General features: G+C 43.3%; 1 long non-coding RNA gene across 2 annotated transcripts in view; it reads left to right on the top strand.

The window, feature by feature from the left end:
* Positions 1–26,754, top strand: part of LOC145532588 (uncharacterized) — a 623,961-nt gene extending 597,207 nt beyond the window's left edge. For both annotated transcript variants that reach the window (XR_014073406.1, XR_014073396.1), the window contains exon 6: positions 26,058–26,754. This is a non-coding gene — a long non-coding RNA (uncharacterized LOC145532588). The remainder of the gene's footprint in view (positions 1–26,057) is intronic.
* The last annotated feature ends 977 nt before the right edge of the window (positions 26,755–27,731 follow it).

The following is a 27,731-nucleotide window of genomic DNA, read 5'->3' as shown; positions in this document are numbered from 1 at the left end:
TTGTGACTTAAAAAGCAGAGACATCACTTTACCAACAAAGGTCCCTATAGTGGAAGCTATGGCTTTTCCAGTAGTCGTGTACGGATGTGAGAGTTGGACCATAAAGAAGGCTGAGCGCCAAAGAATTGATGCTTTAGAATTGTGGTGCTGGAGAAGACTCTTGAGAGTCCCTTGGACAGCAAGGAGATCAAACCAGTCAATCTTAAAGGAAATCAGCCCTGAGTGTTCATCGGAAGGACTGATGCTAAAGCAGAAACTCTGATACTTTGGCCACCTGATGCAAAGAGCCTACTCGCTGGAAAAGACCCTGATGCTGGGAAAGATTGTGGGCAGGAGGAAAAGGGTATGACAGAGGATGAGACACAATGGACTGACTCAATGGACATTATTTTGAGCAAATTCCAGGAGATACTGAAAGACAGGGAAGCCTGAAGTACATAGGGTCTCAAAGAGTCGGACTCGAATTTGTGACCAAACAACAATGACAACAACCTGCTAACCCATCTCTGGCAAGTTTCATTCTACTCACTTAAATCAGTTTCCAAAGCTACCACCCCACTGCCTTCAACTCATTCGTTCCTCTCTACTTGGAATTCCAGAGTGCCTTTTGGCTGGAGCTACCCACCATGGGCTTCCCTTGTGGCTCAGCTGGCAAAGAAGCTGCCTGTAATGTAGGAGACTTGGTTCAATCCCTGGGTTGGGAAGATCCCCTGGAGGAGGGAAGGGCTACCCACTCTAGTATTCTGGCCTGGAGAATTCCATGGTCTGTATAGTCCATGGGGTGGCAAAGAGTTGGACATGACTGAACGACTTTCACTTCACCCACCCATGACGGTTCTTACTTAAATAGGAGAGATGTCTGAGTAAAGCAGAGGAAGGGGTGAATAGGAAAGCTATGTGGATAATGGGATTGTTAGGGTTTGTGATTGATTGGATGTGGATGCAAGAGGTAAGGGCCAAAGATGGTGGATTAGGTGAACACTGATGTCTTCAACTGAAATGAGACATATGAGGAGAGACCAGATTAGAGCAAAAAGATACACAGGTACAGATTGATTTCTTTTTTTTTTTTTTCATTAAATGAAATGTAGCCAATGGCAACTGTGGGTAAAACCAAACCTGACTGTTAGATTGTTTAAATTGATAGCACAGTTATGGCCAAGAGGTGATTATTTTCCTAGTCATCCTGCTAACAGAGCTTGAATTTAGTGACATTCAAATAACTAATAGAGAAGATTTTCTATTGAAACCTATTTAGAGTCTTAAGCAGATTCTTATACGGCGAAAGGCACACGGGAGCCATTTCATGGCTGTGAATCAACCCTATTCAGTTAGAAAGAATAAAACTTCACTGTACTTAACCAGAAAGACACCTAGAAGTGTTAGATTTGGTATAATCCAGCCCTTATTTCCAAGGGTTGAGCCAGGAGACCTGGGGAAGGATGTCTGGTGGTGCTGGCTTTCTGTACTAAACGAACTGGCATCGCTGAGTCAATTAGATTTAATTTGATTTCTTGCTTGATCCTCTGGCTGCCCCATAACTGAAAACCTGAATATTTGCTCATATTACTATTGTGCTCAGACAAAGACCTCTTCAATTCACAGAGCAATCTATAATGTAACTATCCATTTCCCATCTGCTCTGTGTGTACCTTAACTGATAGCTATTCAGACATTTATTTTAGATAGCAGTGCCTGTGATGAACTGAGAGTTTCTTTGAATCTGGGCTTTTGAGATCCAAATTGGTAGCCTTGGAAATTTATTCTTCGACAAAGGTCTCTCGAGAGCTCTTCTCATCTGGAAGAGGAAGAGGGAGAAAAAAGAAGGGCTCACAAAAAGCCTTCACAATCCTTTCATCTACAGAATTACCAAAAAATGTTCTTGGAAGAATGGCGCATGCCGACTCACCTGACATTTCACTGGTATAAGTAATTTCTGATTATTTCCAGTTTCTCTGTTTGAATCTGTGTGTGACCCAACAGAATCATTTTCCGCTGAGTGGAGATGATATGATTTCAAGTGAGATAACAAAAGGGGAAAATGAATACATCATCTAAGTGCTTCAAAGAAGCATCAATTCTGTCTTTGGAGGGTGCAGCCCAAGATGAGGGCATTGTCAGTGGAGAGGCAATCTTGGGATATAAATGGTCAGAAAGCCCTACACACCATAGCTTAGAGATGAACAGCAGGGAATATTTATAGAGGCATTAGCTTGTGCTGGATACTGTTCTAAGTATCCTCTCTGTATTATACCATCTAACAATTTAGGTCTAATTATCTTAAATTTATAGACAGTGTATCTCTTGGAGCTCTCCAGAGAAATAGAACCATACATATTATAAGAAAGTGGCTCAGAAGAGGCTGAGAAATCCCATTATCTACAGTTGCCAAGTTGGAGACCCAGGAGAGTGGATTGTATGTTTCGGTCTGAGTCTGAAGGCAGAAGACTAGTGTCTCAGCTTGAAGACAGTCAGACAGAGAAGAGTGAATTCTTTCTTCCTCTGCCTTTTGTTCTATTCAGGCCTTCAACTGATGGGATGAGGCCCACCCACACTGGGGAGGGCAGTCTGCTTTACTCAGTCTACCAGTTCAAATGTTAATTTCATTCAGAAACATCATCATCAACACACCAGAATAATTTTTAATCTGGGCACATGGTAGCCCAGTTGAGTTGACACATAAGATCAATCATTAGATAAGAAGACTGGGGCATAGGGAGTAAGTTACCTGACTTAGGCCATACAGCAAGCACATAACCTCAGATCTGAACCCAGCTTGTCTGATTCCAGGACCGGTGCTATAATCACTATGGGACATTGTTTCTCTGTGCTGTGGTCTAGAACACATGTCAGAGGCATATTAGTTCAGTTTCCTCTACCCTGTGAAGTGAAATCTCTTTAATGTAGGACATGGAATTGAATTCAAAACCAGTGGTCCCCAATGTTTTTGGCACCAGGGACAGGTTTCATGGAAGACAGCACGGATGGGGGTGGGGTAGGGGGGATTATTTCAGGATGCCTCAAGCACATTACATTTATTGAGTTCACTGCGCAGGAAGTGGAGCTCAGGCGGTAATACAAGTGATGGGGAGCAACTGTAAATACAGATGAAGCTTTGCTCCGTCACCTGCTACTCACCTCCTGCTGTGCAGCCCAGTTCCTAACAGACTTGGTGGTTGGGACCCTGATACGAAACCATTAAGGAAAAAAAGAAGGGGGCTTTATTAATACCATCAAAATGTGAATTGTAAAGACAGGGGTAAAAAGTGGTCTTCTAGTATTTAACCATGGTAAAGTATTTACTCAATGTTTGTTAATTCTTTTGAGTGAGTGAGTTTATTTATTATTGGCAATTTTTTACAGTTTTATTATGAATATGCCCAACCCCTCGAAGCAGTTAGGAACTTATACATTTCTGTATCTCCCACAAGGCTTTACATGGTTTATGGGATCACATAAGGAGCTCAATAAATATTTGTTGGTATGATTAGATTGGTAACTGAAGGTGTTAATCACTTGTATGCTAATAAGTACATTGCTTTTTTTAAGAATTGAAAGGAACACTAGAGATGTTATGATTGAATCGAAGTTAAATATTTTGCAGTGGGAAAAATTCTTTCATTTTTTTCAAGCAGAAAAATGAGGGGAAAAAAGTTTCTTCCACCCCACAATCTCATCCTGATTTGGAAATGGGGGTGAGCAGAACCAAAGTGGATTGTAATGAGGAGAATGACTTAAATGGTGGAATGTTCAGCTCTTGTCTACAGGTTTACAGAAATGAAATTAAACTTGGGCTTTCTATTGCAAAACAATAAGCAAATTGAAGGCCAATTATACCAGCTCATCAGAAAAAGCTGGCGAACGGGAGAGGATTTTGCATTTCTGAGTAGAACAACTTTTCAGATGAAAGAATTTATTACAAGAAATTGAGAACATCTGGGCCATCAAAGGCAGAATGCAGTGAATAATTGGACAATCATAGACTGGCATCCATTTGAATAAGAGGCACTTCTTTGGTTCCAACTAAGGGATGTTTTTGAAATTCCTCATCTAGAAGGAAATGAAACTCAGCTTTTAAAACATGATTTTTTTCCTACCTGGTTGTTACTTGGTTATGAAAGAAATCTATTTTGGGAACCTCAGTTCTATAAAGTTGTCCTTCTGACCAAAATTAGGGGAGAATAGCAGAAAAGTGGTTGGCTCTGTTTTCTGTATTTCATCCATTGGTTTAAGTCTAATCCAGTATCACCATTTCTGATTCTGGCAGACATCACACTCATATGTACAAGTGTGTGTGCTAAGTTGCTTCAATCATGTCCAACTCTTTGTGACTCCATGGATTATAGCTTGCCAGGCTCCTCTGTCCATGGGACTCTCCCAGCAAGAATACTGGAGTGGGTTGCCATGCCCTGTTCCAGGGGAATTTCCCGGCCCAGGGATCGAACCCGAGTCTCCTGTGTCTCCTACATTGGCAGGCGGGTTCTTTACCACTAGCGCCACCTGGGAAGCCCCACACTCGTGATAGGCCATAATAATTCTGCTTCTCCACATTCTCCACCTTCCCTCTAATGTCCCTCAGCAGCCACCTTGCCCCCATCCTTCGAGTGCCAGGCAGGGTGCTAATGGCAGGAGTTGGTCCTGATGGATGGGGTAAGTCCACGTGAGTAGGGCTGAGCTCACCTAGTCCCCACGCCTCTCACTGTTCTCCTTATCTGTAGCAGTGAGAACGTCATATGTTATGATGCCCTTCTTTGGCTTAAACACTGAGCTAGATTTTTTTTTTATAAGTTTGTTTAAAAAAAAAAAAAAACTTTATCGTGGCACAGGGGCTTAGTTGCCCCGTGGCATATAGAATCTTCCTAGACCAGGGATGGAACGTGTGTCCCCTGCTTTGGCAGGTGGATTCTTAACCACTGGAGCACCAGAGGAGTCCTGCATTAGATGTTTTACATACATATACTATTTCTAGTAGCTTTCATAGTCCCTTTGGGTAGTAATGATTATCCCATTTTATAGTCAGGGACACTGAAGATCAAAGAGACGATATAGACAGTTAGATAATTTAATCCAGATCACACTGTGCAATAACTCAGTGTGTGTGTGTGTATTTAGTCGCTCAGTCATGTCCGACTCTTTGTGACCCTTTGGACTGTAGCCCACCAGGTTCCTCTGTCCATGGGATTTTTTAGGCAGGAATATTGGAATGGGTTGCCATTTCCTTCTTCAGGGGATCTTCCTGACCCATGGATTGAACCAGCATCTCTTGTGTCTCCTGTATTACAGGTGGATTCTTCACTTGCCGAGCCATTGGGAAAAGCCCAATAACTCAGTACTTGGTGGCTTAAATCCACAAAGGTTTCTCACTCCTGCTTCATGTCCCCAGTGGGATGGCAGGACACTCTGTTCATGGTAGTCAGCTGGGGATTCAGGCTGAATGAGCGGCCACCATCTCAAATAATGCCAGTCTCAGTGCTCGAGGAATGAGAAAGCTCCATAGGAGGGTTTTGCACCAGCAGTGAAATGCTTGCCATAGAAGTGACATTTATTACTTCTGCTTGTTGTTCATTGCCAGGTGCCTGTTACATGGCCCCAACCAACCATGAGACAGGGGTGGTAGAAAATACAGTCATATTCTGGATGGCAAAGTATGGAGCGCTGGAAGTATTCATTGAACAGAACTGGCAAGAGGATGTATAGCCTGGCAATTATGATTGTGGGTTTAAATTAAGGTTCTACCACTTTTGTGGTTGCAGGACCTTTACACAAATTAATCTCACCAAGCTTCAGTTTCCTCACTTTTTAAATGAGGAGATAATTATACCTTCATCAAGGAGTTTTAATAAGGAACCAATAAGGTGGCATATACACAAAACTTAGTACAAATAAACTAGGCACAGATCAGCTTGAGGCCAGCCCAAGTTGTACAAACCTGGGGACCTTTTGTCCATAGCTTTTGGAAATAAAATAACCAAAATTATGTCTGAGGAAGAATGCAGGAGATGCATATGCAGATATGTCAAGAAGAAAAAATTCAGAGAAGATTGAAACCTTGGCATGAAGAGTCAGAGCAGGAAAGAGACACTCAAGAAGAGGAAAGTGAAAATTTCAAAATGTGGCTGCAGGGACTTCCTGGCCATCCAGTGGTTAAGATTCCGCACTCCCAATACAGAAGGCATAGGTTTGACTCCTGGCCAGGGAACTAAGATCCCACGTTCCACAGGGCGTGACAAAAACAAACGAAAACAAACCAAAAACACAATCCTTCCATACTTTCCTTTGGAGAGGTGAGGTCTTTGTTCTCTCCTCTTGAATCTGGGCAGGATGGTGATTGCTTTGATCTTTAGAGTACAGTGGAAGTAACACTGTGTCATTTCAGTGTTATGCCAAGTGGCTCTTATCTTGTCTGCTGAAACACCCGTTCTTGAATCTCAGCTACCACTGACCACCCTGAGGTTGCCATGCCATGAGGCAGCCCAAGACATGAGAGGCCACATTTGAACCAACATTTGCCACTGATGCCAGTCAGAGTCATTGCAGACCAGATATGTGATTGAAGAGTCTTCACGTTATTCTAGCCCTCGGATGTCACCCTTGGCATCACAGAGTAGACACAAATCACTCCTGGTGTCTCTTTGTGACCCCATGGACTGTGGCCCACCAGGCCCCTCTGTCCATGGAATTCTCCAGGCAAGAATACTGGAGTGGGTAGCCAAGCCCTTTTCCAGGGGATCTTCCTGACCCAGGGATTGAACCTGGGTCTCCTGCATTGCAAGCCGATTCTTTACTGTCTGAGCCACCAGAGAAGCCCTCTGGATGTAAAATAACCATGGGTCATGATGCACCGAGAGATGACCAGAAACAGGAGAGTAGGGAAGGGTGATTATAGGTGAGTAGGCAATTGTCTGAATTAGTGCTAGAGACAAAAGCCTGTATACTTATATATGCTTTCCTGGGGGGAAAATGGGTCCATTTAAAGGGTTGATGTCAGTTTCCCTTTGGCTTTGGCTTTGGCCACCAGGGTTGGGCTTACACACTGTGCTGTGACTTGGTACCTCCCATCGGGCCAGCTTCATTCATAAGCCTGGCTATACCTCTGCCCCTTCTCCTCCTACAGAAACCTGATTTTGATATCTTGCCCATGTTCTTCTGCTCACCCTCTGGTTTCAGCTTTGGGTAGCCTCATTGTGCTGATTTAGCAAAGTTAATCTAACTGCACACTCTTCCTCTTTTCCTCCCCCTTTTCTTCCGCACCTCCATCTCCTTCTATTGGGCAGCGGGGGGTGGGGGGGGGCGGTGGCTGGTCAAAGAGTAGTGCTGGCAGCTCACAAAGCTCTCACTGAACTTTCACAAAGCTGCCTCCACTTGTCACAGCTGAGGTCCCTTTGAGAAAACCCAGGCAATCAGGGAGGTGTGTTTCTCCACAGTAGCACTGCCCAAGGGCATCTCCTGAGCAGCTCAGAACCCTCCCTTCCAGGTTGACTCCAATCTTAAGAGAAGAGAGGAGAGTCTCCACTCCCCACCGTGAAGCCCATCTCTTCTGCCACACCTTCTGGGAGCCTCGCTCCTGACTCTTGGACCAATATGCAGCTACCAGGGAGGATGATGTAGCCCACCACAGAGGCTCGGCACCCCTCTTGTAAGTCCTGCTCAGCAGGTGAAGCCTCCTTTTCTAACACCCCTTCTGTAGGTGGAAAAGTCCTGATCTTAACATTGTGTGCCTGCGCACAATCGAATCCGACTCTTTGTGACCCCATGGACTGTAGCCCGCCAGGCTCCTCTGTCCATGGAATTTTCCAGGCGAGAAATACTAGAGTGGGTTGTTATTTCCTTCTCCAAGGGACCTTCCAGACCCAGGGATCAAACTCACACCTCTTGCATTGGCAGACAGATTCTTTACCACTGTGCCACCTGGGAAGCCCGGATCTTAACATTACAGCCCTATTTTATTTTCCTTCAATTCTTTCCCACATGTGGTTTGGTTATCAACATATTCAGGAATTTTCTAAAAGCTGAGTTCCCAAAATTGTGTCCATTTTATACCTGTTTCTTAATGGTCCATGGGGTCACAAAGAGTCAGACACGGCTGAGCAACTGAACCGAACTGAACTGAACTAATGAGTTTGACACCATGACACTCCTGCTTGTGATCATCTCCCAGCTTCATTTCCTCTTTCCTGCAAGTTCACTTCCTGTTTCCGGTTCCCTGTCTCTCATGGGAGTTCACACTGCATCAGGAGCTCTTGGTCACCTTTCTTTATTCCCTTTGAATAATGAGAGGTTATTTAGCAAACATCCCTGAAACGTTGCTAACCTCTGTGAAGGAGCTTGTCAAATGTGTTCTGACCCAACAGAGAGGAAAGAATAGACAAAAACTCTGCTGGCGTTTATCAATAAAATCAGATTCCACATTGATCTGTTCTTTCTTTTCTGGATGATATCAGCTGCTCTTGATTGAGTCAGTTAAGAGTCTCTGACAAGATGTACATTTAAAAAAATATATTATTCATTTATTTTTGGCTGTGCTGGGTCTTTATTGCTGCACGGGGACTGTGCTCTAGTTGCAGCGTATGAGCTTCTCGTTGCGGTGGCAATTGTCACTGTGGAGCATGCGCTCTAGGGCGTGCAGGCTTCAGGAGTTGTGGCCCCTGAGCTCCAGAGCACGGTTCAGTAGGTGTGGTGCTCCAGCTTAGTTGCTCCTTGTCCTGTTGAATCTTCTCATGACAGGGATCAAACCTGTGTCTCCGGCATTGGCAGGTGGATTCTTTACCACTGAGCCACCAAGGAAGCCCAAGACGTACATTTCTAAGCTCTTTCGAAGCCTCTGTCTCCTCAACTGTAAACTAATGACTTTGACTGCAGATTTAAACAAGATGTCATATGTAAAGTACAACCATTGCCTGGCACTTAGTTCACAAGAAATACTGCTTTACTATTCATTGCTCCCTAAGGACACTCCCACCCCTTCTCTGGAGGCCTTAAAGTATCCTTGACTATTCATCTGAAACATTCTAAAAGACTAAAACTTACATTCTAAGCACTGAAGTTTCAGCTTTCACTTTCGGCAGGGTGACATGAGGGTGTGACATCAGACTGGGTCTGTTTTCCAAGACTGAGAGAAAAATGACCTGGGTTAGCTCCCAGAATAGGTCAAGAGACACTTTTCCATCTTCCTCTCTGTTGATGGGCTCCTGTTAACCTTGTGCAAGGCTCTGACTTAGGTGGTGTCAGCAGATTTATCAGGGCTGTGTTGAAGGTGCATGAGAATCAGCAGTTTTGCTTCACTGGGGTTTCCGTGACACTCTGCTTTTGCCTCACTTCATCTGAGTTCACCAGAATGGAATAATTTCAAGGAAACAACAATTTAGACCCTTGAATTTCTCATGGCCCTTGAACTAAATTGTAAATCAACTCCCGCTCACTTGAAGTGGAGCCCCCGCCTAGATCTTCCAGAAAATTCTGAAGAGTGTAGCAGACATTTTGGATAGGACTGAAATTTCCAGACAGATTACTGGCTTTCTGCTTCTCTTTGGTTATTTAATCCTTGCTACTAAAGGCTAAAAATAATGAAGCATTTATATAATTTCATTTCAGAGGTCAGGAAACTGAAGTTTAAAGAAAGGAAGTAACTTAAAAAATATTCTACTTGTGCAGTTGTCTGGACCACAGCTCAGGTCGCTCAATTTGCTGTTCCAGTGCCTTTTCACCTTGTCATGCTTCCATTCTTTTAGTAAAAATAGTTGACATTGCAAATTATGTATCAGGTACAAGGATATGAAGAGTGGATTTGTCCGAATGCAAAAACCAGAACTGAAAACTGTATGTGAGTGAAGTGAAAGTTGCTCAGTCGTGTCGGACTCTTTGCGACTCCATGGACTATAGTCCACCAGGCTCCTCTGTGCATGGAATTCTCCAAGCAAGAAAGCTGGAGTGGACTGCCATTCTCTTCTCCAGGGGATCTTCCCAACCCAGGGATCAAACCCTTCTCTTGTATTGCAGGCAGATTCTTTACTGTCTGAGCTACCAGGGAAGCCCTGAAACTGTATGTAGACACATATAATTAAATAATCCATATTTGAAGAAAGAACTGCATCTAAACAGGATGGAGATTTTCAGGTTCTCTGTTCAAGTATTTAGGTGTGGAGTCTTCTGGATGGAGGACAGGAAGGGAACTGAACTGTGGGGTCGATCAGGTACATTCAAATGGCATAACATAAGCAATCTCATCACTAATAAATTATGAAACTCTTAATGTCAGGGCATTATGATCATTTTAATGCTTCTTTCCAGTAAAATGACAATCAGCCCATGTGACTGATAGTCGCTGCCCCTGCAAAGTACCTTTCTGTTACTACGATCCCTCCCCTGGATCACCTAACAGCTGCCCTACCTCTAGCAGCTAAAACAGTTAACATCTGACACAGGAGGAGACTTCCAGGAACGCTTCTGTGCTAAGACTAGCGTCTTATCTGAATATTACATTTTAGTTTACGATTTTAATGTGTATTATAGTTATGCATCTCCAAGTTCCTTGCAGAATGGGGTTATATACTAATGAAAGTGAAAGTGTTATTTGCTTAGTCGTCCATGACTCCTTGTGACCCCGTGGACTGCAGTCCACCAGGCTCCTATGTCCGTGGGATTTTCCAGGCAAGGATACTGGAGTGGTTTGCCATTTCTTCTCCAGAGGATATTCCTGACCCAGGGAGCGAAACCGGGACTCCTGCACTACAGGAAGATTCTTTACTGACTGAGCTACAAGGAATAATGAAATATAAAACATATTGTTTTTCCAGTAATTTCAAAGAAATATATATTACGTGCCTTAGTGTAAAGTATAGAAATATGAAAGCCTGTGATAGCCATCATTTTGCCAAAAGATGAAGAAACAGATTCCTGTGATGTGAGTTTGGTATAGAGCTACTGTTTCTTTAACAGTGATTGTTAATGGAATAGCCAACCACCCTGCCTTCTGTCCATTTGCTCCATTTAACTGATAATAAGGATCTGAAGACTCGGAAATATTCATTGAATATGTTAGACTCCAGATATCATCTATGATTGAAACATAATGTAATTTAGGAGTAAAACATCAGACTCTTTTCATTTGAGACTCCATCTATCCATTATGAAAGGCAAGGGTCTTAGTGCATTTTTTCAGCAACTCTAATGTTTAGAAGGCTACAACCATTGGCCCTCCCTCCTTTTTAAAATGAATCTCAAATATAAATGGGCATCAAAATCACCTGGATGTCTTATTAGACCACAGATTGCTATTTCCCACCCCCACAGTTTCTGATTCAATGGATCTGGGCTGGGACCCAAGAATTTGCATTTTAAGAAAAGATGCTGATGCTGATGCTGGCACTTTGAGAACCACTGACTTATAGTCATATGACTGCTGGGTGAGTGCCTGGATGAGAAATAGGAAGATCAGATCCTTACCTTAGGAGATAAGACCTTTATTGTGGAAGAGTCTGAAGACTCCTTTACTAAGGTTTGAGCAGAGGACCAAAGCTCAGAGGAGTTGTTGTTCAGCCGCTAAGTCATGTCTGACTCTTTGCAACCCCCTGGACTTCAGCACACCAGGCTTCTCTGTCCTCCACCATCTCCTGGAGTTTGCTTGATTTCGTGTCCATTGCATTGGTGATGATATCTAACCATCTCATCCTCTGCTGCTCGCTTCTCCATTTGCCTTGAATCTTTCCCAGCACCAGAATCTTTTCCAATGAGCAGACTCTTTGCATCAGTTGTCCAAAGTATTAGAGCTTCAGCTTCAGCATCAGTCCTTCCAATGAATATTCAGGGTTGATTTCCTTTAGGATTGACTGGTTTGATCTTCTTGCAGTCCAAGGGACTCTGAGGAGTCTTCTCCAGCACCACAATTCAAAAGCATCAGTTCTTCAGTGCTCAGCCTTCTTTACGGTCCAGCTCTCACAACCTTACATAATTACTGGAGAAACCATAGCTTTGACTATATAGACCTTTGTCAGCAAGGTGATGTCTCTGCTCTCTAGGTTTGTCATAAGTTTCCTTCCAAGGAGCAAGCATCTTTTAATTTCATGCAGTCAATGGCCACAGTGATTTTGGAGCCCAAGAAAATGAAATCTGTCACTGCGTCCACTTTTCCCCTTTCTATGTGCCATGAAGTGATGGGACCAGAAGCCATGATCTTAACAGACCTAAAAATGTCAGGCCACTTCTGGCCCAAGATAAGTGAAGCTGGACTTTAGTAAAGGAAAATCTGGAGATCTAAATTGCTCTCAGGGGTGATCTGTGGAAAATGGTCATGTGTGGAAAGCAACAGAGCTGTGGGCACTTGGGCCTCCTTGTTGGATATCACCACTGTCCTTGTAATCAACATATTCTGGTTACTTCTTGTATTACACCTGGGGGTGATACCTTCTCCATCTTGTTTTTGGGTCCATTCTTTTCTAGCTATTCTCTAAATAGGTATTTCCATGGTTTAAATCAATAGTCTCTTGGGTCATCTTGTTCTTTCATGCTTTCATTTTGTTGTTGTTGTTGTTCAGTCGCTAAGTCATGTCTGACTTTTTGTGACCCCATGGACTGCAGCATGCCAGGCTTCCCTGTCCTTCACTATCTCCTAGAGTTTGCTTAAATTCATGCCCGTTGAGTTGGTGATTTCAATTATAATCCACTGGTAACCTCTCTCTTAAACTTCAGAACCGCCTTTTCTAAATTCTTCAAACATTTATCTTCTAGGCTCCAAATATTCAGCATTCCAATATTAAAATGTTGAGTCCACAATGAACCTACCACTCAGTTGAGTTAACAATTTCATCCACCAAATTGCCCAAGAAAAAACCCTAGACAACCTCCAAATTCTCCTTTCTCCCTCATTCTGCTCCATCCACCAATTCTCCAGACCCTGACAACTCTACAACCCAACCATCTCCTCTTCTCCATTTCCACAGCCTTGCCTGGCAGCCAGGCCCTCATTAATGCCTTCCAAGACTACTGAAATAACCCCTCAGTTTCCTGAGTCAGCCTGCCACCCTGTCTTCTGCCAAGCAACTTCTATTCCTACCATAATTTTAGTTTTTCCAGCTCAAAAATTTCAAATGTGCTACATCTCCTCCATTATTTACCCCAAACTCCTTAGCAAGGCATCTAAGGCCTTGCATGACATAAACCCAACCTACTTTATCAGCCTCCTCTTCCTCTTCTTACTCATTTGACCCTAAACTTCAATCAAAATGAACTAACGTTGTTGCTGAATTTGCTATGTTCTTTCACTCTACTGGCCTTGACTAGTTGCTTTTTCTTCATGGAATGTCTTTCCTACCCTTATCTGCTCCATAAATCTTATTTGACCTTTCATCCCCAGCTGGCTTATCATTGCCAGGCTGAGCAGGTTACTCTCCCCTCTGTGGTTTCTGGGCCAATCAGAAGTGGCTTGATGACACACACAATTAGAATCATTATCTGTGTCCTTCATGAATACCTCTAGGGCAGTTTCCACAACTGTCCTGACCTCAGCATCTAGCACGTATCTGGCACAGAATGGATGCCAATATATGTTTGTTGAATGAATGCTCCCAATTCATGCCCCAAGAAATACAACCCAAAGGGATGTCAGTACTACACCATGGTATGTCTTTGTGTGAGTAAGAGACAATTCAATATATAATTTTCACATTTTTCAGCAGCATAAAATAAGCAATGTTTGGGCATTACCTAGGAAATGCATTCAATTTTCCTCTTGTCTGGATCATTTCCAGCATGTATTCATGTCAACTAGTCCTCTTGTCTGTAATCCTCCTCTTGGAATAAGATGTTCATTTCATACTTTTATTGCATTCTTGTCAGGAGTTGTAAGCTCTGTAAAAGAAGCTCCCCACATTTACCATAAAACTGGAAGCTGTAATTAGAAAATGCACAAATACACTGGGATAGACTCCAGGCAGGTGACTTCCACTGAAGAGACAAACCAAGAATCTGCAAGGGAGACAGACACTTCCATCTTATTGGTGGGCAGTAGGGAATCCCGGCAAAGCAGGACCACTAGGAACAGCCATGTGAACACCTGGGTCTGGAACCTAGGGCTTCTCTTGCTATGCTAAATCACTTCAGTCATGTCAACTCTTTGCAAACCTATGGACTGGAGCCCACCAGGCTCCTCTGTCCATGGGATTCTCCAGGCAAGAATGCTGGAGTGGATTGCCATTTCCTCCTGCAGGGGATTTTCCTGACCCAGGGATCGAACCCATGTCTCTTACATCCCCTGCATTGGCAGGCAGATTCTTTACCCACTGAGCCATGAACTCTCTCAGACATTAGATGTCTGTTACCACATTCTGAAAAAGGTGAGCAAGTGAGAAAAGACATAAAGTCTTTTATTCTCAGAGGTCAACATTGGAACAAATGAGTGGAATTCATAGAGAAATAAGATTTCATCTTAAATTAGGGAGATTTTCCTGAAAGCTGCTGATGTGCTCAGTTGTGGCTGACTCTTTACGACCCCACAGACTGTAGCCTGCCAGGTTCCTCTGTCCATGGAATTCTCCAGGCAAGACTACTGGAGTGGGTTGCCATTTCCTTCTCCAAGTCCTGGAAGCTAAATAAGTTCAACTCTGTTCAGTAAGTTAGGATGCTCCTGCTACTGAAAGATAGCCTAGAGTAGAGAAAAACAAATATCATATATTAATTCATATATATGGAATCTAGAAAAATGGTTACTGATGAACCTATTTACAGACAGGAATAGAGACACAGACATAGAGAATGGACTTGTGAACCTAGCAGGGATGGAGAAGGCAGGACGAATTGAGAAAGTAGCATTGACATATACACACTACCACGTGTAGAATAGGCGGCTAGTGGGAAGGTGCTGTATAGCACAGGGGGCTCAGCTCGGTGCTCTTATGACCTAGAGGGGTGGGAGGGAGGCTCCGGAAGGAGAGAATATATATATATATACACACATGCTTCTAGCTGATTCATGCTGTTGTTTCACGAGAAACTGACACAGCGTCATAAACCAATTATATTTTAAATTCTCCAATTTAAAAAATATCCTATGATAAACCATAATGGAAAAGAACATTTTAAAAAAGAATGTGTGTGTGTGTGTGTGTATAACTGAATCACTTTGCAATGTAACAGGAATTGACAACATTGTAAATCAACTATACTTCAATGAAAATAAGTAAATTAAGAACTGATGGCCTGGATGGTGATTTGCCCCATCCAGTAACATAAAGATGGGGCTTCTCTGGTGGCTCAGTGGTGAAGAACCCACCTGCCAATGCAGGAGCCACAGGAGATGCGGGTTTGATCACTAGGTCAGGAAGATTCCCTGGAGGAGGGCGTGGCAACCCACTCCAGTATTCTTGCCTGGAGAATCCTATGGAGAGAGGAGTCTGGTGGGCTTTATTTAGTCTATAGGGGTCTAATACTTTGGCCACCTGATGCGACGAGCTGACTCATTGGAAAAGACCCTGATGCTGGGAAAGATTGAAGGCAGGAGGAGAAGGGGATGACATAGGATGAGATGGCTGGATGGCATCACCGACTCAATGGACATGAGTTTGGGTGGACTCTGGGAGTTGGTGATGGACAGGGAAGCCTGGTGTGCTGCGGTCCATGGGGTTGCAAAGAGTCAGACACGACTGAATGACTGAACTGAACTGAACTGAGGGGTACACAGAGTCGGACATGACTCAAGTGACTTAGCAAACACACATAACATAAAGATAACTTATCTTAGAGGAAAAATACACAGGGGGTGACCTGGGATTCTATGAGGCAGATCATTTTGGACAAGCCTGATCTCCTTACTTCATCTCTTGGCCTCCAGAGAAAATGCCACCATCTCTAGACTTAGAATGGTGGCTGTGCATTCTTTGGACAACCGCCATCTTGAATTTGAGCTGCTATGGCAAGTGTTCCCCTCTGTCTCCTTGATACAAGGCTTTGAGTGGGTGTTACAAGGATGAGCCTCCTGTAAGAATTCTCCAGGCAGAGATTTGAGGGAGGCGGATTCAAATAGCAGCAGAAATGTTCAGTTTTGTCCTGATTTTCATGGCTTGTTGCACAGCCATTCCCATGTTTCTTTGTATGAGCAATATAATAACCAGCTTTCAAAAGGACAGACAGCATAATGAATGGATTGTAAAACATGCTCATAAAAACAGTAGAGTGCATCTAGAAGTGTGTGTTCTCTGCTTTTGATTTACTGTGTACCCTGTTTTGCATTTTCACATCATTTGCAAGTTTTCTATTAAAAATAAGCATCTAATGGGCATGCAATTAATTTTAATTTTTCTTTTTCTTCCCTCCAAGGTGATTAAAAAAAAAAATGTGTGTGTGGTGATTGGGGGGAGACATTTTACAGTCCTGACAGAACATGGATATTACAGCCATAGAGTTCATTACAGGGTAATTAATGCATGTTAAGGATCTTGTAAATATTATGTGGTAATAGCTCTAAATAAATACACACTCCACTTGGAAAGAGCTGCTCCACCCCTGCCATGGGGAATGAGATGTTCCTAATTAATGCCTTTAGAAGAGGAGCCTCTGTCACCTTGGACAGTCTTGGGAAATTACAGCTTTAGTTTGTGGAAGGCAGCAGTGAGTGGTTAATTATAGAACCTTGACATGCCTGGTGCCTATCCCACCTGGACTAAGTGGGATGGACAGGCCCACCTGGCTCGTTCTCTTCTTCAGGAGGCTTTGTTGTTAGAAAGCGGGCTGTGCAGCTATAGTGGTGCTGCTGGGAGCCTTTCTAGCTCCAGGAAGAAAAGCTTTCCAGGAGGACCTGCTGGCAAACACTTGATTATCTTGGACTCTTTACTGAGCTCTTCAGTCCAGGATGGGGGACTCCATCTGGGAAGTGAGAGTCACTGCTATTGTTGATGGTATTGATGAGTATGGGTTTAAATGATATTTCCTATTTGACCTGGTGCTCGGTTTAGATAAGGCCTCTGCCAGAGGTTGGTGTGTGGGGCTTGGGATTCCTTCTTAGCACCTGGGTACAGTTATTATCATCAGGACTCCAAATGTCTCCATGGTCATCCCCCCAGAGGCCTTAAGATTTTAGGAAAGTGACAGAAAGGCTGTTACATCTCTGGATCCATTTCTTTTTTCAAGTCAGCTGAGCTCAGACTGATTTGTCATGGACTAAGGCCATGGCATCAAAATAGTCATGGGGTAAAGGTTTAGCCTAAATCAACTTTCACTCATACCTTGCCACTTCTGCACAGTATTCTGATCTCCAATTTTCCAAAGTTGTTCACATAGTGCCTTGTCTATTCATGACTTCTATGCTCTTCTGGGATGACAGCCTATGTGCCCTGGCAAAGTCTTCCTTTCCTACCTTTGAAACAGTACCTCCCCTTAAACTCTCATCTGTTACCTGGAATTCCTAAAGAAGAAAACCAAGTCTTAACACCCTCAAAGAGAGAAGTACATCAAATACCAACCTCTGGAGTTGAGAATTACACCCAGGTAAACACAGATGTATGGATGTGAGAGTTGGACTGTGAAGAAAGCTGAGCGCCGAAGAATTAATGCTTTTGAACTGTGGTGTTGGAGAAGACTCTTGGGAGTCCCTTGGACTGCAAGGAGATCCAACCAGTCCATCCTAAAGGAGATCAGTCCTGGGTGTTCATTGGAAGGACTGATGTTGAAGCTGAAACTCCAATACTTTGGCCACCTCATGCGAAGAGTTGACTCATTGGAAAAGACCCTGATGCTGGGAAGGATTGGGGGCAAGAGGAGAAGGGGACTACAGAAGATGAGGTGGCTGGATGGCATCACCGACTCGATGGACATGGGTTTGGGTAGACTCTGGGAGTTGGTGATGGACAGGGAGGCCTGGTGTGCTGCGGTTCATGGGGTTGCAAAGAGTCGGACACGACTAAGTGACTGAACTGAACTGAAACACAGATATAGACTAGAGCATTTAGCCAGAGTTTAACTGTAGTGAGATCCCAAAGGCTTGAGGTTCCTGGTAATAATGATTCTTAGAATAGGGGACAGGGACCTGCTGGTGTGACTGAAGGAGCCAAAGACAAATTTCATCCACTTCAAGTTTACTGAAACACCATGGACATGGATATTCATGTTGCTGATGATGCCACCAAGAAAATATGGTGAATTCCCTGAGTATCAAGATAAATAGACAAACCAAACAAGGATACTGAGTTCTTAGTGTCAGGTGCCAACAGGGACTGCTAAAAGTCTAGGCTGAAGTATGGGGCAACAAGGTACTTTTTATAAAGGGCTTAGTGTAGAACCTGGCAAAAGTGAACATTCAGTATAGTCTGTGTTGTCATTATTAAGGAACGTGCCTTCTGCCAGCATGGTAATGAATGCTAGAGAAAATCACACCTCTTGTTCTAATGGAGACGTAGAGAGAACCTCATGGAGACAGGTAAGGGCACACATTGTTTAGTATTGTTACAGAAAAGTCATTCTGACACTAGTTCAAAGTGGCAAGGAAAACTTGATTCAAAACTATTGCAATAGGAGAGAGAGATTGAACTCAATTCCAAATACAACAGGGACAGTGGGGATGTAAACCAATGGGCTTGGTGAGGGAGTGCGTGGAAAATTAATAAGAGGAACTTGGTTAGGTATCAAGGGTTTTGGAAGAGGAACTTGAGTGGATATCAAGAGTAAGGGAGTCTCAAAAAACTGTCTTAGCAGGATTATTTACTAAAAGTGGGCTCGGCAGGCAAGGACTAGGTGTAGTCAAGAAGCAAGCTTGGCTTGAAATGTGCCAGGAATGGAGTCTGACCTAATAAAATAAACCATATTAGTTTAAAAAAGAAAGCAAGTTTTGGACTTCCCTGGTGGTCCAGTGGTTAAGAATCCACCTGCCAATATAGGAGATATGAGTTCCATTTGCGTTCTGGGAAGATCCTACATGCTGTGGAACAACAAAGCCCATGGACCACAACTACTGAAGCCTGTACTCTGGAGCCCATGCTCTGCAACAAGAGAAGCCACCACAAAGAGAAGCCTGCACACCACAACTAGAGAAAGCCCTTGTACAGCAACAAAGACCCAACACTGCCAAAAATGAGCATATAATAAAATAAAGCCTCTTTAAAAAAGCAAGCTTAAGGGACCAGGATTAAAGTTTGGTCAAGGAGGAAGACTTGGTTAATTCCTCTTCTCATTCAAGGAAAGAAGAGTCATTATTCTTTCCTCTGGACAATAGAAGTCTATTTGTGTTTGACCAGCTTTTATTCAGTAAGGGCCAACTGACCCATCTTTTGATACTTGCTGGTAGAGGATATTTCCTGGTTACTTTGACACTTAAAGAGTACCTACTTTTGGGGAGATACTTGGTTCCACTTTGTGAAGATGGGAATTTGCTCTTAGAACAATAGTTTACATCACACACACACATCAAATTGTATCAGCCAGGATTCAGCCAGAGAAGCATAACCAGTAAGGAGGATATATTTTAATTAATTTATTGCAAGAAATGGGCTTATGTGATTGTGGGGGCTGGCCAAGTCCCAAATCCATTAGACATGCATGCCACCAGGGAGGGAAAGTCATGGACAGTGTGAAGCTGTAGTTCACAGGGGGAATTTTTTCTCTTCCGGGGAAGGCCCAACCCTGTATTTACATCCTTCCAATAGATTGACTCAGGCTCCATCCAAATTATCCAAAATAACCTCCCTTACATCAAGTCAGCTGATTAGCAACACTTAAATTAGGATTTGATTGTAGCTGGGGACTGTGGTTGAGTCAGGATGGCAAAAAAAAAAAAAAAAATGTCACCTCTAGTAAAGGTTTTTTTCAAAAAAAAAATGCAAAACTTGGAAATCAGGAGAAAAAGCTGGATAGTCTGACCTTTGCACACTATGTTGGGATGCTTTTCTAATATGTCCACAATGAGGGTTCTCTGACTCTCTTGGGTTTGTAACTGGATTTGATCAACAACTGATAAGACCCAGGTACTTTACAGTCTTATTCAGTTAGAGGCCAATTTGTGGAAAACTGGCGAGGCATGTTGATTTTCCTTTTTTTTTTTTTTTCTTGGAAAAGGAGAAAATAAGCCTAAATGTTTTATTGCCCTGAAGGACATTAACTAGTTTGGTACCTAACCTGTCATTCTTATTTCAGCCTTCTCTTGCCCATGGCTCGTATAAATCCTCATTTCTCATATTCCATCAAATCAGTCCTGTCATTCTGCTGGCTTCCTCAGTAAAGAGTTAAATAAAACTCTGACATGTATTCATTATATGTCTGTATGAAAATTGTGTTTGTAATGATTTGAGAATTATGCTCTGACAGGTTCAGAAGGTGGGTATAGGTAGGGATGGGGCTGCTGGGGAAGGAACGAGACTATGGGGAGAAAGGAAAGAGAATGGGCGTCTGTGTGTAGTGGGCTGTGCTTCAGTCCAAGGGAAACAGAGCAAGTGTCCCTGGCAGAGCAAGTGTCCCTGGCAGGATGGAGATAGACCCTTGATTTAGTGATTCAGAGGAAAGGACAGGGCCTGTTAAGACTGACTGTTGGGACTTCGCTGGTCATCCAGTGTGAAGACTCCATGCTCCCAATGCAGGAGACCCAGGTTTGATCCTTAGTCAGGGAACTACATCCCACGTGCTGCAACTGAGAGTTCATATGCCACAACTAAAGATCCTACGTGCCACAGCCAAGACCCAGTGTAGCCAAAATAAATAAACAAATATTTTAGAAGAAAGGCTGATTCTTGTTGAATTAGCCAGCAATCATTGCCCATAAAAATTCCCTTCCTACCAACACAGAAATCAGAGAGAGAGAGAGAAAGAAAAGATACTCTCACATGATTTATATATATACAAAATAGTGGACCTCTGCAGTGGTACAGTGACAGTGGTGTGATGGTGTAATTGAAGGTCAAAGACAAAACATACTCTGGACTGTAGATTCTAATGCCTGTGAAATTTCTACTGCTAATTGTTCCTTTGACTTCAGGCTTTGACACACTTGATTAAAAGCATGGGATTATCAACCACTCAGGGCTAAATCCTAATTGTTTTTTTGCTTGTTTGTTTTTTGTTTTTTATCATGTGAACTAACCTCATGTTGGACTTCCCAGCTGGCACTTGTGGTAAAGAACCTGCCTACCAATGCAGGAGACTTAAGAGACTCAGGTTCGATCCTCGGGTTGGGAAGATCCCCTGGAGGAGGGCATGGCAACCCAATCCAGTATTCTTGCCTGGAAAATCGCATGAATAGAGGAGCCTGGCGGGCTACAGTCCATAGGGTTGCAAAGAGTCAGACATGACTGAGGCAATTTAGCATGCATATACACACAACCCCATATCACCACAAGTGTTTTTGTGGTGGTGAAAGTGTAAGTTGCTCAGCTGTGTCCAACTCTTTGTGACTCCATGGACGATAGCCCACCAGGCTCCTCCATGCATGGAATTCTCCAGGCAAGAATATTGGAGTGGGTAGCCATTCCCTTCTCCAGGGGATCTTCCAGACTCAGGGATCAAACCAGGGTCTCCTGCATTGCAGGTGGATTTTTTATCAATTGAGCCACCAGTGAAGCCCTTTTATGGTGGTGGCGATGGTAGAACACACATAACAAAATTTACTGTTTTAATCATTTTAAGTATATGATTCTGTAGCATTAAGTACAGTCACCATGTTACAGAAATTTTGTCTCTAATTTTTTCCAGAAGGTTACTCTTACCCCAGGAGGAAACTTTTTACCCGTTAAGAAGCTCCTAATCCTTCCCCCAGTTCCTAGCCACAACTAAATTGCTTTGTCTCTCTCTGCTGTGGATTGTTTTTTTGTGCCCTCCTAAAATGTGTATGCTGAAACCCCAATCCTCAAAGGGATGATATTAGGAGGTGGGGCCTTTAGGATATAATTCAGCTTAGATAAGGTCATGAGGGACTTCCCAGGTGGCTCGGATAGTAAAAAAAATCTGCCTGCAACGGAGGAGACCTGGGTTTGATCCTTGGGTCAGGAAGATCCCCTGGAGAAGGGAATGACTACCCACTCCAGTATTCTGACCAGGAGAATTCTATGGGCATGAGGGTCATGCCCCCGTAATGGAGTTAGTATCCTTATAAGATGAGAAAAAGATGAGAGCTCTCTGATATCTTGGCCATGAGAGGACACAGCAAGAAGACAGCTAGCTATCTACAAGCTAGGAAGTGAGTTCTCATCAGACATGGAATCTGCTAGCACCCTGTCTTGGACTTAGCCTCCAGAATTTTGAGATATACATTTGTTGTCAAAGCTGCCGACTCTGTGGTGTTCTGCTATAGTGGGCTGATTTGACTGAGACACTGCATTTGTGTATTCTGATTATTTCGTATAAATGTGTGGCCTTCTGTGTAGCACACATATTTTTTTTGAATTTATTTTTTTATTCTAGTAGAGTTGATTTACAATGTTAATTTCTGTTGTATAGAAAAGTGATCATATGTGTATGTGTATACATATATATATACACACACATGCCCTCTGAAGGAGGGCATGGCAACTCACTCCAGTCTTCTTGCCTGGAGAATCCCATGGACAGAGGAGCCTGGCAGGTTACAGTCCATGGTGTCACAGAGTCAGACACAACTGAAGTGACTTAGCATGTATGCATATACATGTATATATTCCCTGGTGACTCAGACAGTAAAGAATCTGCATGCAACGCAGGAGACCCAGGTTTGATCCCTGGGTTGGAAAGATCCCCTGGAGACAGAAATAGCTACCCACTCCAGTATTCTTGCCTGGAGAATTCCATGAACAGCAGAGCCTGGTGGGCTACAGTCCTTGGGGGTCACAAAGAGTCAGTCATAACTGAACGACTAACCGTTTCACTTTCATACATTCTTTGAAAAACTTCTTTCCCATTATGATTTATCACAGGATATTGAATATAGTTCCCAGTGCTATATAGTGGGACCTCATTGTTTATCCATCCTATATATGATAGTTTGCATCTGCTAATTCCAAACTCCCACTCCATCTCTCCCCTACTCCCCTCTCCCTTTGCTACCACAAGTCTATTCTCTATGTCTGTGAGTCTGTTTCTGTTTTGCAGATAAGTTCATTTGCGTCCTATTTTAGATTCTGCATATAAATGATATTATATGGTATTGGTCTTTCTCTTTCTGACTTACTTCACTTAATATGGTAATCTGTAGGTCCCCATCTATGTTACTGCAAAAGGTATTATTTCATTTTTTATGGCTGAATAGTATTCCATTGTATATATGTATCACATCTTCTTTATCCATTCATTTGTCAGTGGACATTTAAGTGGTTTCTATGTCTTGGCTCTTGCAAACAGTGCTGCTATGAATGTAGGAGCAGCGCACGTGTTTTGGATGGAAGGAAACATAAGCATTGGAGAGCAGAATCCACCTCAGAGGAAGAGCAAAGAGGGAGTGAATGAGCTAGAAGAATAAGATGTGGTCAGAGGTAGCTTACAGAGCCCATCTACAGGAAGGAGAGGTGTGGTGGTAAAAGCCCAGGTGACCTTGGCTTACTTCCCTGGTCTACCTCCATTTGTGATTTCTGAAACGAGATGTGAATCTTCAGTGGGAACATCTTGGGCTGCAGGTGTTATTTTTCTGAATGATGCAGAATAAAAGTGACCCATTTCTGAGTCCACTGGGAAGGTATTGTTCATGATCTGGACAGGTACCTGCCAGGTGGGTCCGCACACAGGGTCTGAGCTCAAGGTAAAAGGCTCCTGACACCTCCTTGACACCACAGACCTCTTTTCCCTTTCTCTGACCCAAGTAAAGAAAGCATTCCAGGGAATTTTCTGGCCATCCGTTGGTAAAGAATCTGCCTGCAATGCAGGAGATGCAAGAGACTTGGGTTCAATCCTGGGTCGGGAAGATTCCCTAGAGGAGGAAATGGCAACCCATTCCAGTATTCTTTTTTAAAAAAAAGTATTTATTTTTTATTGAAGGATAATTGCTTTACAGAATTTTTCTCTTTTCTGTCAAACTTCAACATGAATCAGCCATAGGTATACATATATTCCCTCCCTTCTGAACCTCCCTCCCATCTCCCTGCCCATCCCACCCCTCTAGGTTGATACAGAGCCTCTGTTTGAGTTTCCTGAGCCATACAGCAAATTCCCGTTGGCTATCTATTTTACATATGGTAATGTAAGTTTCCATGTTACTCTTTCCATACATCTCACCCTCTCCTCCCCTCTCCCCATATCCATAAGTCGACAGATGAATGGATAAAGAAGTTGTGGTATATTACACAATGGAATATTACTCAGCCATTAAAAGGAACACATTTGAGTCAGTTCTAATGAGGTGGATGAACCTAGAACCTATTATACAGAGTGAAGCGAGTCAGAAAGAGAAATATAAATACTGTGTTCTAACACATGTATACAGAATCTAGAAAAACGGTACTGAAGAATTTACTTACAGGGCAACAATGGAGAAACAGACATTCCAGTATTCTTGCCTGGCGAGTCCCATGGACAGAGGAGCCTGGTGGGCTACAGTCCATGGGGTCGCAAAAGAGTCGGACACAAATTGGTTTAGTGACTAAATCACCACCACCACCACCAGTGCTTAAGACTTCACCTTTCAATGCAGGAGCTTCCCTAGTAGCTGGTAAAGAATCCGCCTGCAGTGCAGGAGACACAGTTTTGATTCCTGGATCAAGAAGATCCGCTGGAGAAGGGATAGGCTACCCACTCCAGTATTCTTGGGCTTCCCTGGTGGCTCAGCTGGTAAAGAATTCCCCCCACAGTGCGGGAGACCTGGGTTTGATCCCTGGGTTGGGAATATCTCTTGGAGAAGGGAACAACTACCCACTCCAGTATTCTGGCCTGGAGAATTCCATAGACTGTATAATCCACGGGGTCACAAAGAGTCAAACATGACTTTCACTTTCACTTTTCAATACAGGGGATGAGGTTCAATCCCTGTTCAAGGAGCTAAGGCCCCACATGCCTTGTGACCAAAAAACCAAAACAGAAAAAAAAAATTTTTTTTTGATGCAGACCATTTTTAAAGTTTTTATTGAATTTATTACAATATTGCTTCTGTTTTATATTTTGTCTCTTTGGCCAGAGGCATGTGGGATCTTAGCTCCTCAAACAGGGATTGAACTTGCAGCTCTTTCATTGAAAGACAAAGTCTTAATCACCAGACCACCAAGGAAGTCTCTGTATGAAATCAAGCAAGCACAAAGAAAGCATTCCTTTCAATGGTGTGCATCTTCATCCCTCAACCCACAAGTACGAAATCCCACAATTGAATTGCCAGGCAATCTGAAGCCCCACTGCTTCCCCACGATTCAGGCAAAGCACATGGGAGCCTTTTCAGGAGCCAAGCATGCTCCAATCAAGCCACTCCACGCACAAGTCTCTAATAGTACAGTAATCAGTGGTAATCACCCATACAGTTTATGTACGGGAGGGCCTAATAGGATTCATGCCTCTGCGGTGAATACATTTTCATTTATAGGACTAAATGCAGGCATACATTACCTGTTTAATTAAAAACAAAATTCTCCAGCCAACAATTTGCTCCCTCTCCTGGGTACATGCTATATACATTACTGTATACATTACTGATGTTTCCTTTAAACCTATTGGTTACCTCTTCCTCCAGTCACTTGTCATTGTGTGTGACTGCCTACCACTTGGGAAAGTAAACCACTGAGAAACCAAGGCCTCGGCCTGTTACTTGTGTGCATGGATGACACCGGTTCAGCTGTCCAGACAGGTGATGGTCCCTCGGAAGCACAGGGTGTGAACACAGGATGCCAGAGGGTAGTGGCTGGCCAAGTGAAGCCAGAGGAATTATCACACCTAGCTCATGATTTATAGGCGTGTTTTCTTAAAAAGATTTTTTTATATGGACCATTTGTAAAGTCTTTATTGAATTTGCTAGGATATTGCTTCTGTTTTATGTTTTGTTTTTGTTTTATGTTTCAGCATGCCAAGAGGCATGTGGCATCTTAGCTCCGCAACCAAGTATTGAGCCTGTACCACATGCACTGGAAGATGAAATCTTAACCTGTGGCCTACTAGAGAAGTCCCTATAGGAGTCTTTTAATAATTCTTTCCTTTTTTTTTTTTTTCAGGTTCTCTTCTCTTTCGCTTCTATCCTGGATGCAGCCAGCTGCTGATCAATGCATATACATTTGAGGTGCTTCTCTCATTTAAGCAAAAGAGACCTCTCAAAGGAATAGATGACTTAATGGATAGTTTTGCTGAGCCCCACGTACGAGGAGACGGACCGGGGTTGAAGGGACTAAATTGAATGCCGGGTCAGGTGGAGAAAGTAATATCACCTGCTGTCACCGGGCCCTGACGACACCCAGGGATGCTATTCTGTATTCTCGGTGCTCTCAGAGGTTCTGTGTTTCTGATCTTGAACTTCTTCCTTTCACAAATGCTATGACTCATTCACTTGGGTTATTAGGATGACACGGGAGGACACAACTACCTTCCTCGGGTGGTGGGGTGGGAGAGGGCGGAAAGAAGGTTAAAAGGGAGAGTCAAGTAACTTGGTGTGTTTTCTGTAGAGAATGTTGAAGGTGATATAAAAGAATGGTTAAAGTACAAGATAATAAATTTGATGCAGGATGAGATGTAAGAGTAAAGAGATGAGGGCCATGGCATGGAAGTAGGAATGGTGAGCCATTAGGAATTTTAAATCCAAGCTTTTCTGCTGTTTTTGTTTGTTTGTTTTTAGCAGTCGCTTAACTTCTAGCTTCTGTTTGCTTATCCGTAGACTCAAAGTAACAAATATTTGGCAAGATAATATTTTGAAATATCGACTCAGGTTTATCCCCCGGTCTTCCTCCCAGCCTACTCACAAGGTTTGGCCCTTGGCCAATGGTCGGGTAACTTGGATTTGGGGAGGTTCCCACCACTTTTGCCAAAAAAGAGTGGTCTCACTGTGTCTAAACTGTTTGGACAAGCAACATGGTTTATACCGAACACCTGCTTTCTTTCTGGGAGTCTGGGATTTGGGGGTATATGAGACAGAGGGTGCCTGCCTGATCAGCCCCCAACAAAATCCTCCAGGACTGATTCTCTAACAAGCTTCCCTGGTAGACAACACTTCACGTGTGCATTTGTGACTCATTGTTGGGGGGATTAAGCACACCTTGTGTGACTCCCCTGGGAAAAGACTCTTGGATGGTTGCACTTGAATTCCCTGGACTTGGCATCAGGCCCATTTTGCTTTGTATGTATCCTTTAATTTTAACGTATCACAGCCATGATTATGAATACATGAAGGTTCCTATTGCAAATCATTGAGTTTTGGAGTGACCTTGAGACCCTCCCTCACCACTTAGTCAGCTAAAATAGTGGTGTTTGCTCTGAAAAGGGATGGCACAGTGGGTATCACTGACCTACTGAAAGTGTCACTCAACTGTTTACTTTTAAGTCTCAAAAGCCTAGGATGAGAGCCCCAGATGAACTCTGGTCCTCATGAGCCCTCACAATCAGCCACTCCCTCCCCTCCAAACCAAGACTCAAACGTATTCCCAAGAAGAGGGAAGGGATGAGAGGGAGGGAAGAGTGGACACTGAGAGTGGAGAGCCTGACATTGATCTCTGTCCTTCTCTGCCTGGAGCTGAGCCCTCGGTGACAGCAATAGGAAAACACGTACAGTTCAAGGGGATACGGAAGCAGAGGACCTGGATCGCCTTTGATGGACTCTGAGGAGCTCCCAAGACTCATGGTGGACTTGGGAGAAGGGGTCTTAGGCAGACTGGCCTGATGCAGCCTTGTCTGTGGATTAG

Source organism: Giraffa tippelskirchi, chromosome 13 (assembly GCF_054371585.1).
Source record: "Giraffa tippelskirchi isolate mGirTip1 chromosome 13, T2T-mGirTip1v1.2.pri, whole genome shotgun sequence".
Lineage (NCBI taxonomy): Eukaryota > Metazoa > Chordata > Mammalia > Artiodactyla > Giraffidae > Giraffa > Giraffa tippelskirchi.
This window is presented reverse-complemented; position numbering and strand designations above follow the sequence as displayed.